Source organism: Lissotriton vulgaris, unplaced genomic scaffold (genome assembly GCF_964263255.1).
Source record: "Lissotriton vulgaris unplaced genomic scaffold, aLisVul1.2 SCAFFOLD_220, whole genome shotgun sequence".
NCBI classification, from domain to species: Eukaryota; Metazoa; Chordata; class Amphibia; order Caudata; family Salamandridae; genus Lissotriton; species Lissotriton vulgaris.
This window is the reverse complement of record NW_028248788.1, coordinates 73,758-89,684: the sequence shown is the minus strand read 5'-3', so window position 1 is coordinate 89,684 and position 15,927 is coordinate 73,758.

Genomic DNA, 15,927 nt, shown 5'->3' with positions numbered 1-15,927 from the left:
GCAGGAGAGCAAGCACAACCAACGAGGGGGCAGGAGAGCAAGCACAACCAAGAGGGAGCAGGAGAGCAAGCACAAACGAGGGGGCAGGAGAGCAAGTACAAACAACGACGGGGTAATAAAGAGTGAAAGAGTGACTATTAAAGAGTGAAAGAGTGAGTATGTCCTGGGTTGGGAGAGGGAGGAGGGGACTGAATAGAAGATACGGAGTCAGACACTCTTAGGAAAGTTCTTAGTGAGGGTTTCATTTTGATATAGGATTTTCGCCTTCTACTGGCAAATCTCTCTCTTGTTGCCGCTGCTGGGTCGAGGGGTGATCTCGAGGAGTCCAGCGTTTAGGCTCAGCCGGCCGGGGCTCACGCCAATCCGGGACAATCCAATAAGAGAAGAGAGAAAGGGCGATATTAGAACATGGTTTTGAGAGCTCAGGTAAAGGGCCGGGAGTGAGGGTAACCGTCGTGCACACTGTACTAGCTAGCTGACGTGGGGAGTGCTCGTGAGGGGTACGGGGAGGTCTCTTTACGCGCTGCTTTCACAGTGCCGGTCACTCGTTAGGCTTACGCATACGCCCAACCCAGCCCGCCACTTTAACCCGTACCTGATGGAACCACGCTCATCCCGTGGGAACGTGGCGGGTGGCTCGTAGGAACGTTGGCCTCCTGGCTTCGCCGAGTCCCTCCTGGTCTGCTGCGCGATCTCGTCCGTCTCCGTGTAGTACACTCTGACTTCGTCCTCCTGGGAAACGCGGTCCGTCTCTTCCTGGACCCACCGTCCCTTTGACGTCGTGCCGTATACGGAGGGTGTGTCCTCAGTGGTTGGATACTCCCCCTTAAAGGGCTCCGTCCAGTCTTTGCTCCTCAAACACGAGTCCAGGGCTTCTACCTCCCACGCATCTTGCGGACCGGTTTCAGGCTGCTGAGATGAGGGGAGGGAAGTAGGTGAAAGCGGGGTGACGGTCCACCATTGCTGATCGGAGGATTCAGCGCCCAGGGAAGAGCCCACCCCTTCACAGAGTATTAAAGAGTGAGTAGTAAAGAGTCACAGAGCCACAAACACACACGCACAGCCACAGCCACAAACACACACACACACACAAAGTGGAACGTAGTTGTAAACACCTCTAGAGTAAGAAGGGCAACAAGTTATATTTATTTTGGCTTGAGCTTTGAGGAATGATGGGGGGGCAAAGAAGCATACTTATCCATCAAAAAATACATATGCATCTGGCACAATATTCAATACACAGAACAATATTTGGACTTTCAAATGCCACAAGTTAAGTGCGGTTCAGGCTGGAAGTTCATCTAAAAGGCCATCTAAATCTCAAATCCTGAAAATGTATTATAAGGCAAAGATTACAGCAGTCAGCACTGTCAAGGGAGCGGTTCGGGAAATGTTTAACAGACCATCTCATGAAGTGCAAAACCCCTGGGCAAAGTACCAGAATTAGTCCTTGGAAGAGCTATTGCTTAGGAGGAATGGGTCCTCGAGTCATTATAGCTCATTGAGCATGAATGTTTTGAACATGGCTTTCAGGATTTGCTGGCATGAAAAAAGGCTAATATGCTGGTGATACGTTTAGCAATCAGGTTAATGCAAGGGTATTTTAGCAAAAAGTACATCTTCACTTTACTACGGAGACAATAAGCAGACTGACATTTGTTTCCGTGCGCGCATAGCTACCTACTTTTCATACACCTTATGTGTGTTAAGGTGTTGGTGTGTGTGCGTGACACTCTACTGCCAAATTTGTGACACTTTGAATGACACTTTCTCACCAGTAAATCAATGACCAGTATTTAGGTACCTTTAATTGAGTTTAATGCCACTTCATTTATATTTAGCACATAGCAATTAACCTAAACCGAACAAGTCAGACCTACAGCCATTGCCAGGGCCTGTTAGCACTATCAACTAAAGGTTAATCAAGTTCTTACCACTAGAGAAATGCCAGTGCTTTGAAATTGTGTAAGTAAACTAATTTATACAACTACTAAACTCTACACAAACCTAGAACTCTTACTTTTTTTAAATGACTGTTTCAACGCTGTCCTCTTTGCCCCGCATCCGCAGACGCCAGATCGACCACTTGCCTGTGGTGTTTGTTAGCAGAATACCGGGATCAGGGGTCATTCATTCCAGGTGGAAGCTGGAGCACTTCACGACTGCCTGCCTGATCATTGGGTGAGAATAAGGTGCTCTGTACCAGCAGCTGGGCTCGTTGTGCAACCCAATGGTTTTACATTAGGGATCCGTTGCTGTGCTGGGTCACAGTCTTGTAGCGTTTCTCCGGTGCACGCAGAAGCATCTTCGCCGTGCAATTCACCGAGCACGCCTCATACTTGCGCGAGCCTCTCTTGCCTGTTCCCATGCGAGTAGTATGTGGGTCACGCTACGTGACCAAACATAACGGCCATCTTTGTTTGGGGTGCAATGTAATTATTTTACAAACATTTCCTTATAGTCACATAAAGTCTCGTTGCAGTTATAGTGAATCGGGCTGTAATGTAATTGTTACACTGAATTAACTAAAGTTTCTACTCACATATTCGTGTAATTTTACCTCCAACTGTGATTTGCACATATTTGGGGAGGAGGCGAGAGCGGGACGGAGGAGGGCTGCGGGCAGAGGGAAGGGGGAGGTGAGAGCGGGACGGAGGAGGGCTGCGGGAAGGGGGGGATGCGAGAGCGGGACAGTGTGTCTGCCCACACCAGTGAGGATCCAGCGGCCCGGAACATAAATCTGTCATTATCCTACTCAATACTTGGCATTAATGATTTAAAAAGGAGGTAGCGCTGAGACATAAGTTCCCGGTAACTGATAGATCATGATGCGGTGTATAGAAGCAGCGTTGCTGTAAGATACAGCATTAACTGGCTCTGAGCGGCCGCTCAGCACAGAAAGCAGCAACGCGCCACAGGGCTGATGTTATGAGAGCCCGCAGTGCCCGGAGATGATGAGGCCCCACCATGCGAATGCTGGAGTGAATGGCCCCAAGGCTGGTTGCGTCAACTGACAGTCCTTGATTAAAACACAAGGCTCAACCGCGATCGACGAGAACATAACGCTGACATCACCATGAGGCAGGAAGCTGGGGCAAACCCATGGTGCCACGGAGCAGAGAGACCTCACCCCACTGGAAGTGCAATGGTGCTGGGAGGTAAGTAGAGACATGACGCTGCCGGGCGGGCGTTCTGTCAGAGCTAACTAACGATGGGTGGTGCCAGACGGAGTGAAGCAGCCACAGGTCAGGGCACTGCGAAGGCTGTTGTGAGCATCCACTGATGGGAGATGTGAAGGAAGGGGGAAATAAACCAAACTCCCCTTCGAATCTAAGAAGGCGCCACGCACACAGCTGGAAAAGCCAGAGCACAGCGGGACGGAGGAGGGCAGCGGGCAGAGGGAAGGGGGAGGCGAAAGCGTGACACAAGCACAACGAGGGGGCCGGAAAGCAAGCACAACGAGGGAACAGACGCCTGAAAAACAATCACAACGAGGCAAGAAGAGGCAAGAAAAGCGAGCACTCACCGGTGGACTCGCCAGCTTCTCTACTTCTTCCGCCGGCGGTCCAGCAGAAATGGCTTCCGAAAAGCCCCAACATTTTCGGATTTGGGGGCGTGGTTTTTTTTCTCTCCTCTTCCCATTGGCTGGAATGTAAAATTCCAGCCAATGGGAAGAGGAGAGAAAGAAAACCGAAAGAAAGTAAAAAGCACACCCCCGAATCCCATCTTCAACGGAGTGATGCCCCTCTCCTCCAATGGCAGGCCTCCGTTTAGGAAGCCAGCCAATGGAGAAGAGGGGCGGGTTCAAGCCCCCATACTGTAGACCAGAGGTCTTCAATCTGTGGGGCGCGACCCCCAGGGGGGTCGTGGAGTCCTGGGAAGGGGGTCGCCGATTCTGTCAGAGTGCAGTTCCTGGCGTCGGGCTGATTGAGGGTGCTCACGGCGGAGGCCTTATTCACACCAAGGTGTGAAAAACATTAAAGCCTCATTAACAAGTAAAGGTCTTTTGAAGACCTGTGAAGCACTCTGGTGTGCCTTTGTATATGTCCCTTAGGCTGTTTCAGCAGGGCTCACATACACAAGCTGGGGGAGGAGGCTGTAGCCCTTTGAGTTCAATGGACTTCGCTGTGGAGTTTATTTTAATTTGTAACGTTTTATATAGCGCTAGTTTAACCTGTAGGTATCTTAGTGTGCCAGTGGAATGGTGGCTGCTGGTCTCGCCTGCTTTCTGCCACCTCTCCTGGGTCCCACCCCCCCTCGCACTCCGTTGTCTGCATTTTCGCACACCCCTGCCCGCATTCTGCTGTCCTTGGATGGATTTCGCACCACCCTCCCCCTGCCAGCACTCCGCTGTCCGTGATTTTTTGCCCCCCCCCCCCTCCTGCCCGCATGATAATTGGGATTTCTGTGTGAGAATGGCAACACTCGTTTGAAACAAACAGACATGGAGAAAACCTTTCAATCATCCTTTGGATTGTCTGTTGCATGACATTACCTGCAAAAGGGGTGAGTGAAACATGTGTGGTCCTTTTGCAAGCCTCTCCGCATTATAACTGGGGGTGTTCAAAGTCTGCTTAACTTCCTTTGCACAATTATGCGAAATTTCAGCCATTGTGTTCGGAATTCAAAACTGGCATTTGATGATGTTTGTAGCTTTAGACAGGAAGATGCATTTTGTGCATAAAAAAGTGTTAAATAAACACGAACATTAGCTGCCCGCACTCTGTCATTCGGGTTGTTCACATGCATACGTGTGTGTGTGTGTACGTGTGTGTGTGTGTGTGTGTATGTATGTATGTGTGTGTGTGTATATATATATATATATATATATATATATATATATATATATATATGGATAGATGTGTGAAAAGGTGGGTGGGTGATGGATGGATGGATGGATGAAAGGGCGGATGGATGAAGGATGGATGGATGAAGGATGGATGGATAAAAGGTTGCATGGATGGATGTGTGAAAAGGTGGGGGATGAATGGTGGGTGGATGGATGGATGAAAGGGTGGATGGATGAAGGATGAATGTATGTAAGGATTGAAGGATGAAAGGGTGGGTGGATGGATGGATGGATGTATGGATGGAATGAAGGATGGATGGAAGGATGGATGTGTGAAAAGGTGGGTGGATGAATGATGAGTGGATGTATGTAAAGATGAAAGGGTGGATGGATGAAGGATGGATGGATGTGTGAAAAGGTGGATTGAGGATGGATGGATGGATGAAAGGGTGGATGGATGAAGGATGGATGGAAGGATGAAAGGGTAGATGGATGGATGGAAGCAAGTAAGGATGAAGGAAGGATGGATGGATGGATGTAAGGATGAAAGGATGGATGTGTGGGTGGATGAATGATGAGTGGATGGATGAATGATGAGTGGATGGATGTAAAGATGAGTGGATGGATGTAAAAATGAAAGGGTGGATGGATGGATGGATGGATGAAGGATGGATGGATGGATGTGTGAAAAGGTGGATGGAGGATGGATGGATGGATGGATGAAAGGAAGGGTGGATGGATGAAGGATGGATGTATGGATGAAAGGGTGGATGGATGTATGGATGGAATAAGAAAATGGATGAAAGGGTGGATGGATGAAGGATGGAAAAGGGTGGATGAATGAAGGATGGTAGATGGTAAGGATGGATGCATGGGTGGATGGATGGATGGAGGATGGATGGATGGATGTGATGAGGTCTAACAGGCGCATTTATGGTTGTAGATAGTTGTTGATGATGAGGAGTACCAGTTTCTAAAATCTTTTGTCGGAAGGGGGTCCTTACGCCTAAAAAGGTTTTACAAGGGGGTGCTGGCTTCAAAAAGTTTGAAGACCTCTGCTGTAGACATAAAGTCTCGGAGCGAGACTGCGCAAGCGCAGCCTTCGAGTTCGAGACCTAAAAAGGAGGCCAAAACCTTCCTAATGAGCAAATTCCTTGCCTAAGTCCTGCACTGCACTCACCTCAGCGACTTATTCTATACCTTACTACTGCCAAGCCTTGGATTCACTGAATTCTATCCACCCGACACCTCCGGGCATCCCTCCCTTAGACTCTTGGACCTCTCGCTCTTGTGAAATGTATATATTTGCTTTCTTTTCCCAAATGTTCCACCCCCTTACTAAGTTCTTTTGTATACAAGTTTTAAGCCTGTAAAGCGCTCTGATACCCTAACGGGTCAAGTTCGCAATCTATAGAACACAAAAATAAAGAAAGAAATAAATGTGGGATAGCTCTGGTACCGGGCCTATAGTTAATGGCGTCCACGGCGGAGATTGGTGCCCCCCCCAGAGGTGAGATTTAGCACAATGTTGCTCTTTTCAACTAAAAGAGGGAAACTATATTTAGACGCCCAAACAAAATATTATAGAAATATAAAGCAGGCCAGGAAAAATAGTCTCACACAGCAACTAGCTGAGGCAGGCAACTCCTCTAAGGAATTATTTAAAATCCTAAAGGCTTTTACCAAACCAGTCTTTATGTGATGACATTTCTCTGTTCTTTGAAAACAAGATCAATTTGATCTATGACAATATAATGAAGACCTCTGGTCAAGGGAACAACATTCCAATACCCCATCGCTCGCGAACGGACATAACTCACTCATGGCCTTCCAGACGGTTGAGGATTCAGACCTACCTCTCCTTATTGGCCATATAAAATCAGGTTCCCCTGACGATCTCCTGCCAGCAAAAATGATTGCCTCCCTGAGTACCCTGCTTGGCCCTCAAATCCTGTCAATTATAAATCTATCTTTAAAGAAAGGACAGGTGCCTATGGAGTGGAAGAAGGCGGTGGTGAACCGCATTCGTAAGAACGCAGCACGTCCCTGGACTGATCTCTCAAACCTCCGTCCCATCTCTCTCCTGCCATACCTTAGCAAAATGACCGAGAAGCATGTAAACACCCACCTTTCCAACTATATCGAGACAGTGGAGGGTCTGGACCACTCTCAATCTGGGTTCAGACCACACCACAGCACCGAATCTGCCCTCCTCTCAGTGACCGATAACATCAGGATGTCATTAGATGGAGGGGGTTCCACGATTCTGATGCTGTTGGATTTATCCGCTGCCTCCGATACGGTGTCACATGAGATACTTCTCGGGCGTCTGAGAGAGGTGGGCCTAGGAGGCATGGCTCTGTCCTGGATTGAGAGTTTCCTCTCAGGTCGTCTCAAAGGTGTCAGACTGGGCTCCCACTACTCCACCTCAAGGGAGCTCACCAAGGGAGTGCCACAAGGCTCATGTCTAAAGCCCGACACGATTCAATGTGTATGTGGCCCCCTTGGCAAACATCGTGAGAGCCTATGGGTTCACCCCGATCTCGTACGCCGACGACACCCAACTCCTGTTCCCTTTCCAGACCCTCACCCCGCACTACAAAAATCTTTCGCAGATGGCATGAGGGCAGTTGCGGACTGGATGGCATTAAATTGCCTCCAGTGCAACATAAACAAGACTGAGGTGATGCTGTTCGGAGAGGCCACTCTTTTATGGTCTCCAGAATGGTGGCCCACAGACCTTGGACCGGCACCAACACCCAAACAATCAGTAAAAAACCTTGGAGTACGATTAGACCAGGCACTACTGCTGAAAGAACACACTAATCAAGTTGCTTCCGTGTCATTGGACTCCTACGTCGGGTCTTCCCATTCCTGCCTGACAACCACAGGAAGACACTGGTACAGACCTTAGTCATCAGTAGAATTTATTATTGCAATGGCTTGTACATCTCAGCCAATGAAGAACAACTAAATACATTACAGGTGGTGCAGAATACCGCGGCGAGACTCGTCCTCAATGCTCTGCCCAGGACCCCATCACGTCCACTCCTAACCAAACTCCACTGGCTACCGATTAGGAAGCGTATCCAATTCAAAATCTATTGCACAATACATAGGTGTTTGTTCGGCTCCGGTCCCAAATACTTGACCAAAAAATTCAACCTCTACCGCCCAGGACGCTCTTTGCGCTCCAGCAATCAGCAGTTATTAGAGGTTCCTAGAATAAAGAGAGCCAGACAAGGAGGCCGAGCTCTCTCTTATAAATGCCTCATTCTTTGGAACACACTCCCTCTCGCCCTGAAACAAACCATCAACCATCTGTCCTTTAGGAAACTTTTAAAAACCCATCTATTCTCCACAACCTAATAAGAAGAAGGAAATGAAAAGATCAGCAATATTATAGCGTAAACATTATGTCAGACTCTATTTGGTAGAAGCACAAGCGCGGAGATACCCCTACAGGGGTCGAGTCCGGCGCTATATAAGAATACAAATAAAATAAATAAATAAAGCTTGATCATTTTGACTATTGGGCAAGTGTACTCGGTTTGTCGCACCCCTGGTCCTACTGACCTGTTTTCATAATTAGTGGTCTTAGGTGGATTCCCACTCCAATTCATAACCTTCTGTAGGGACATGAGTAAGAAGTAAACCTTTCCAGCTATTGCTCTCGCTAGCAGGTATCATCAGGCCACTGGAATAATGCGGCAACAGAAGGCCACATTATATGAGAGGGTTAAGAAAAGTATGCAGCAATAAAAAAAAATGTATGCGGCACATTTTGTGATGGTATTACTTCATTGTTTTGTCATTTTAAACTTGTTAACACTGACTGGGAATTAGTTGCACCTCTTTAGTACCAGTTACAGAAAGGTGACCAGTCGGTGTTTACAAATTGCTTACCACTGCGCGGCAACATTGTCATATGGACGTTAGGGTCATTGTCGACAGCGCTAAATTGCATAAGCTCTGCTGCCATGATGCTGCTTTTGCGCACGTTTCCACATGACTTTATTTTGCAAAGACTCTGTGCCTTTCACATGACAACTGTCTACTTTCTGCGTTCTCTGTCTTTTCCTGGAGTTTAGTCTGTACACGGTGTGCAAGGTCGATAAACAATGCCCTTGGTATTCTGTTCTGGTCAGTCCCTCGCACCTAGACATAACATGCTAACACAGCTGTGGAGACTTGTGCTTTGATATTATGGGGATGCATGTTGGTTTAACACACACTTGGAGAGAAACCTTTCCAGGGAGAAGAGCTATGCTGTTCCCTATGATGTAGAAATACCATCTAGGCACTGAGGTATTGGGTCTGCTGACAAAGCCCAGAGATCTTCTTTTACATATTAAAACTTCTTCGTACTAAGGGGAGGGTGGTTCGGCCTTATAGTCCTTTATCTAATGTCTGCATACAATGACATCCATCTTTATAATCTATGGACTTGCTACAGTGCTAACTGTTTTAGGTTAAAGTATTTTGCTGCTTGTAGTGGCTCGTATACTGCATTATAGAGCACTATAGTTACAATAGTTCAAGTTCAGGAATTTGTATAGCGCACTACTCACCCAGAGGGTCTCAAGGCGCTTGAGGGAGGGTGTGTGTATTACTTATCGAATAGCCAGGTTTTTAGCTGCTTTCTGAAGGAGAGGTGGTTCTGTGTAAGGCGGAGGTGAGTGGGGAGAGAATTCCACGTTTTGGCCGCTAAGTAGGAGAAGGACATTCCTCCAATGGTGGATCTATGGATGCGTGGAATTGTGGCGTGGGCTTGTTTGGATGATCGTAGTTGGCGGGTGGGTGTGTAGAAGGACAGTTGTGTGTTCAGGCATTCGGGTCCTAGGTCGTAGAGGGCTTTGTGTGCGTGGGTGAGGAGACTGAACGTTATTCTCTTGTTGACGGGGAGCCAGTGGAGGTCTTTCAGGTGACCGGAAATGTGAGTTTGACGGGGGATGTCCAATAGGAGTCTGGCTGAGGCGTTTTGGATGCGTTGGAGTTTTTTCTGTAGTTTGGCTGTGGTTCCGGCATAGAGGGTATTTCCATAGTCCAGTCGGCTAGTGACCAATGCGTGGGTGACTGTCTTTCTTGTTTCGGTGGGGATCCAACGGAAGATTTTTTTGAGCATGCGAAGGATGTTGAAGCATGAAGATGAGACGGCGTTGACTTGTCTGGTCATCGAGAGGGAGGAGTCCAGGATGAAGCCCAGGTTACGTGCGTGATCTGTAGGTATGGGTGCTGTACCCAGGGCTGGAGGCCACCATGAGCCGTCCCAGGCAGAGGGGGATGATCCTAAGATGAGAACTTCCGTTTTGTCCGAGTTTAGTTTTAAACGGCTGTTCTTCATCCATTCGGCTACTTCTTTCATTCCTTCGTGTAGATTGGTTTTGGCGGTGTTTGGGTCTTTGGTGAGGGAGAGGATCAGCTGGGTGTCGTCTGCATAGGAGATGATGTTGAGGTTGTGTTGTCGTGCGATGGATGCGAGGGGACTCATGAAAAACGTTGAAGAGGGTGGGACTGAGTGATGATCCTTGTGGTACGCCGCAGATGACTTCGGTGGCGTCTGATTTGAATGGGGGGAGGCGGACTCTCTGGGTTCTCCCGGCGACTAACGAGATGATCCAGTCCAGAGCTTTTCCTTGTATTCCGACGTTGCTGAGGTGTTGTATGAGGGTGCTATGACAGACTGTGTCAAAGGCGGCGGAGAGGTCAAGTAGGATTAGGGCAGCTGTTTCTCCGTTGTCCAGTAGCGTTCGGATGTCGTCTGTAGCTGCGATGAGGGCGGTTTCGGTGCTGTGTTTGGCTCGGAAGCCGGATTGTGAGCGGTCAAGGGAATTGTTGGATTCAAGGAAGGCGGCGAGTTGGCTATTGACGGCTTTCTCAATAACTTTGGCAGGGAATGCGAGGAGAGAGATGGGGCGGTAGTTCTTGAGTTCAGAGGGGTCTGCTGTGGGTTTCTTCAGAAGGGCGCTGAGTTCGGCATGTTTCTAGCTTTCTGGGAAGGTAGCGGAGTTGAAGGAACAGTTGATGACATCGCGGAGGTGGGGTGCGATGATGGAGTCTGCTTTGTTGAAAATGTGGTGGGGACATGGGTCGGTTGGAGATCCTGAGTGGATGGAGTTCATCAGGCGGATGGTGTCTTCAGTGGTGATTGGGTTCCAGGCGCAGAGGTTGTGAGGGTGCTGTTCAGGTTCGGAGGTGGGTGGAGTGGACTGTTCTTCGGACTGGTTTTCAAAGCTGTTATGTATTTCGGCGATTTTGTTGTGGAAGAAAGAGGATAAAGAGTCGCAGAGGTCTTGGGAGGGAGTGATGTCGTTGGTGCCGGCGGTGGTGTTGGTAAATTCTTTGACGATGTTGAATAGTTCCTTGCTGTTGTGGGCGTTGTTGTCGAGTCGATCCTTGAATGCTGATTTCTTGGTGTATCGGATCAATTGGTGGTGTTTGCGGGTGGCGTCCTTGAAGGTGGTCAGGTTGTCAGTGGTAGGGTTTTTTCTCCAGGTTTTCTCAAGAGTACGACATAACTTCTTGGATTCCTTGAGGTCATCGTTGAACCAGGGGGCCATTTTGCTAACTTGTATAGTTCCTTGCTGTTGTGGGCGTTGTTGTCGAGTCGATCCTTGAATGCTGATTTCTTGGTGTATCGGATCAATTGGTGGTGTTTGCGGGTGGCGTCCTTGAAGGTGGTCAGGTTGTCAGTGGTAGGGTTTTTTCTCCAGGTTTTCTCAAGAGTACGACATAACTTCTTGGATTCCTTGAGGTCATCGTTGAACCAGGGGGCCATTTTGCTAACTTGTTTGTTCTGGTGGTTTTTCAAGGGTGCTAATTCGTCAGCGCTGTGGGTGATCCATTGTGTGAGTTTGGTGGCAGCTTGGTTTGGGTCCGATGATATGGCAGGAGGGTTTTGGTTAAGCGATGTGAAGAGTTGGTCGGTGGTGATTTTGTTCCAGTTTCTTCGAGGAATAGGTTGTGGGGGGTTGTGGGTCGAGGTCTTTTTGTAGTTGAAGTGAACGCAGCTGTGGTCAGTCCAATGGAGAGCTGTGGTGTGATCGAAGGAGATGTGTTTGCTGGAGGTGAAGATAGGGTCGAGCGTGTGTCCGGCGAGGTGGGTGGGGGTGTTCACAAGTTGTTTGAGTCCGAGATTGGCCAGGTTGTCCAGAAGGGTGGTGGTGTTGCTGTTGTTTTTCTTTTCCAGGTGGAAGTTGAGGTCTCCTAGTAGAATGTAGTCCTCGGAGGGGAGGGCGTGTGGGCTGATGAAGTCAGTGATGTCTTTGCTGAATTGTGTGCGGGTTCCTGGTGATCTGTAGATGAGGGTGCCTCTAAGTGTGGTCCTGGGGTCGGTGTGGATCTGGAAGTGAAGGTGTTCGGCGGTAGCAAGGTTATCGTCGGAGCTGGTCGTGATTTGGATGGTGTTCTTATGGACGATGGCCATGCCTCCTCCTGTTTGGTTGGTGCGGTCTTTTCGGATGATCTTGTAAGCGTCCGGGATGGCTATGGCGATGTCGGGCGCTGATGTAGTCTTCATCCAGGTTTCTGTTAGGAAGGCGACGTCCGGCGATCCAGTGTCGAGTAGGTCCCAGAGTTCAGTGGCGTGTCTGTGGACTGAGCGGGTGTTCAGCAGGATGCCCTTCAGGTGGTTAGAGTCAGAGCTGTGTCTGGAATTAGTGGATTTGGTGTGGGTCCTGATGCAGGCGAAGTTGCAGGAGTGGCAGGCAAAGGGTCCATGGGTGTGTCCTGGGGCAGCTTCGCAGCATTGTGGTGTGCGGCCGGGGTTAAGGGCAGAGAGGGTAGTGGCGTCATACGATATGCGGGTGGAGTGGGTTTTGCGCGGACCAGGGGGTCTGGCGCTGGGCGCGGTCCAGGCGCGGACGGGCGTAGACGGGCTTACCTTTGGCGCACTTTCGGTGCGCATGGGGCGCGACCGCTGCGCGTGAACGCTGCGCGCAGAAGCATCTGTCATATGTGGATAGTGGTGGGGAGGGGCGAGGGAGGATCAGCTGGGAGGCGGGAGCGGGGTGGAGATCCGGGCAGAGAGGCACAACAACAACAAGAACAACAAAATGGCTGCAAGCCAAAAGCAAAGCAGGATTGGGGCACAGTCAGCGAGAAAGCGCGATGCAAATGGCAGTGTCACCGGCACAATCAGGCACAAATCAATGTCACAGGCAGAGCAGCACAATTGTAAATCTAGTCAAAGCGCACTTAGGCAATCCAGCGTTACGATGCAAACACGATGATTAAATTAATTATTAATTATGCAATCTAGCGCTACGATTCAAATGCGGTGTTCAATTAGGCAGTATCAGCTGTGAGGGCGAGGCAGCAGACAGCAGTCTGGCGCTACGATACCAGTGGTGGCAGGCAGATCGGGGAGCAGCGTGAGGAGCGACCGCTTCTGTAGGAGACAGGACGGTCACGGCGCTACAACACGAGAGCGGGGCTTACTGTATCAGTGGGAGGGAGGATCAGCTGGGAGGCGGGAGCGGGGTGGAGATCCGGGCAGGGAGGCACAACAACAACAAGAACAACAAAATGGCTGCAAGCCAAAAGCAAAGCAGGATTGGGGCACAGTCAGCGAGATAGCGCGATGCAAATGGCAGTGTCACCGGCACAATCAGGCACAAATCAATGTCACAGGCAGCGCAGCACAATTGTGAATTTAGTCAAAGCGCACTTAGGCAATCCAGCGTTACGATGCAAACACGATGATTACATTAATTATTAATTATGCAATTGAGCGCTACGATTCAAATGCGGTGTTCAATTTGGCAGTATCAGCTGTGAGAGCGAGGCGAGGCAGCAGACAGCAGTCTGGCGCTACGATACCAGTGGTGGCAGGCCGATCGGCGAGCAATTCTTATTTTGGACAGCTATGAGTGAGTGAGTGAGCGAAAGGGTACTTCATGCTAACGCGATTCCTGAGAGAGTCGGGAGTGTTGTGTTGTCGGGATTGAAAGCAGCGCAAGAACACGCACGCGCCACTAACCTGACTCCGATGGCCAGTAGAGACGATAGGCGACAGTCCTCCCAACTCCTCACTGCACAAAACCCAACAATGGAAATATCACCACTATTCGAGCATGTACAGAAAGGGGCCGTGAGGTGGTTTGGTAACGGGGGGTCTGATGCTTCCGGTATCTTCTGATCAATATACCCACGAAGTCACTGGTACTGTGACACTGCAGACGGAGGAGAAGACAGAGAGCAGAAAATTAGTACCACAAGCTGCTACTGCCGGAACTCCCTTCCCCTCTGTTACTAGACTCACCAACACCTCCTCACCGTGGCTCCGAGAATGAATCCAGAACATGTACTTCTCAAGGTAATGGGGGTCTTGCCAAATGTACTGAGAAGTTATCTTCACTTCTCGAACTATACACACCTCAGTTTGCCTAGGAGAGGTTCTGTGGGGCTTTTCGTACCAGGCATTATAGAACACGCCTTTTAAAGACCACAATACTCCTTGTGGACAGGAATAGCACGGAATACTATTCGTTGCAGTTAACACTGATAAAGGAATATTGTTTAACCCCAAGGTACATAAACTAATGTTTGTGCATCCCGCACCAGTAATAAACGAGTATCAGAAATATTAAGAGAAAAACGTAGGAGGCGAGCCCGCACTCCTCAGGTATACTTGCGCGGCAAGGTACGGCTTGTAACAATGGCACCACAGGAACTCTGACCACGCAGGCTCTTCGTCGGCGTAGTTGATGACCAGAACTGTGACCACGCAGGCTCTTCGTCGGCGCAGTTGATGACCAGAACTCTGACCACGCAGGCTCTTCGTTGGCGTATTTGATTACCAGAACTCTGACCACGCAGGCTCTTCGTCGGCGCAGGCATAGGTACCACTAACTCCGGCGAGGACAATCCATTCACCATGAGAGAGAACCCAGAACAAGATTGACAAGCCCCGTTCCGTTACGTGGGTGGAGTAAATAAGGTCCTCCCATTGTCCCAATCCCTAGCGCCGTATGGCCTTCTGGGACTTGTAGTATTTCCGTAGGGGGCGCTCAATACGGAGTCTTTTGCTTCCGGCTATGTCGACGTTGACGATCACTACAGAACCCCCTCTCGAGGACCGCCGTCCCGGCGGTCGTCCTGGTTTACCGGGATACTTCTCATGGAATTGTTCAACCAAATCAGGACAATGAAGATGGTCCACAGGCTCCCAGGTCCGGTCTTCGGGGCCAAAACCCTTCCAATCAACCAGGTACTGAATCCTGCCACGCACCATGCGAGAAACCAGGATAGACATGACCTCATATTCTTCCTGCCCCTCGACCTTCACAGGACGAGGACGTTCCGGTAACCGTACGCTAGGAAGACAAGGACGCAGGAGTGACACATGAAACACAGGATGTATGGACCATGACACGGGCAAGGAGAGTTTCATGGCTACTGCATTTATCACTTCACAAACACCATAGGGACCAACATACTTAGGCTTCAACTTACTAAGTCCTTTCAGATGCAGGTTGCGTGTGGAAAGCCAGACTTTGTCTCCTACCTTATACTCAGGCTCTGGGGACCGTCTTTTGTCAGCAAAAAGCTTCTGGGCTGCTTGGGCTTTTTCTAAACTGTTCCGAGCATCTATCAGGATTGCCCTAAGATGAGCATGGTGTTCATGAATGGCAGGAACTAGGGATTCAGCCGGCCAATCAAAGCATGTTCGGGTGGAATCCATAAAGGCAAAAGAAAGGAGAACATCCCAAAGTGGTATGTATAGCATTATTGTAGGCGAATTCCGCCAACCACAAAAGGGTGGTCCAGTCAGAGGTGTTTTGCAACGTAAAACATCGACGATCTTGTTCAAGAGTCTGATTCAAACGTTCCGTTTTACCATCCGTTTGTGGATGGTAGCAGGAGGATAGACGAGCATCGATCTGAAGGATGGTACATAGAGCCTTCCAAAAACGAGAGGTGAATTGTGTTCCTCGATCCGTTATTAACACACTCGGTAATCCATGTGGTCGCACAATGTGTTGCAGGAAAACTCTAGCTAAGTCACATGAGGAAGGCAGACCAGGTGAAGATATAAAATGTCCCATTTTAGTAAGATGGTCAACTACCACCAAAATGACTGTCTGTTTCTCACAGGGGGGCATCTCCACAATAAAATCCATAGACAAGGTATGCCA